The sequence below is a fragment of the Octopus bimaculoides genome, chromosome 3 (assembly GCF_001194135.2).
Source record: "Octopus bimaculoides isolate UCB-OBI-ISO-001 chromosome 3, ASM119413v2, whole genome shotgun sequence".
NCBI classification, from domain to species: Eukaryota; Metazoa; Mollusca; class Cephalopoda; order Octopoda; family Octopodidae; genus Octopus; species Octopus bimaculoides.
In genome coordinates, this window is record NC_068983.1 from 132,179,177 (window position 1) to 132,179,510 (window position 334).

Below are 334 nucleotides of genomic sequence, written 5' to 3' on the forward strand. Positions count from 1 at the left end.
TCAATATCTGAACGTATCTACAATGGTCTGTTGGTTCAAGTAGATTTGTTTACTTTTTCTAACAAATCGAATACATACATACATACATACATGCATACATACACATGTACATACACACCTACGCGCACATACACAGCATTCACGTGTACAAATATACACATATACGTACATACATACATACAAATATAGCGTCTGGTAATATTTTACATGTATCACGTCCTCGCGTTGTTGTTTTTTTGTGTTTGATCTTTTTGGGGATTTACTATATACATATATACATATGCATACACACACACGCACACACACACACACACACACACACACACACACACAC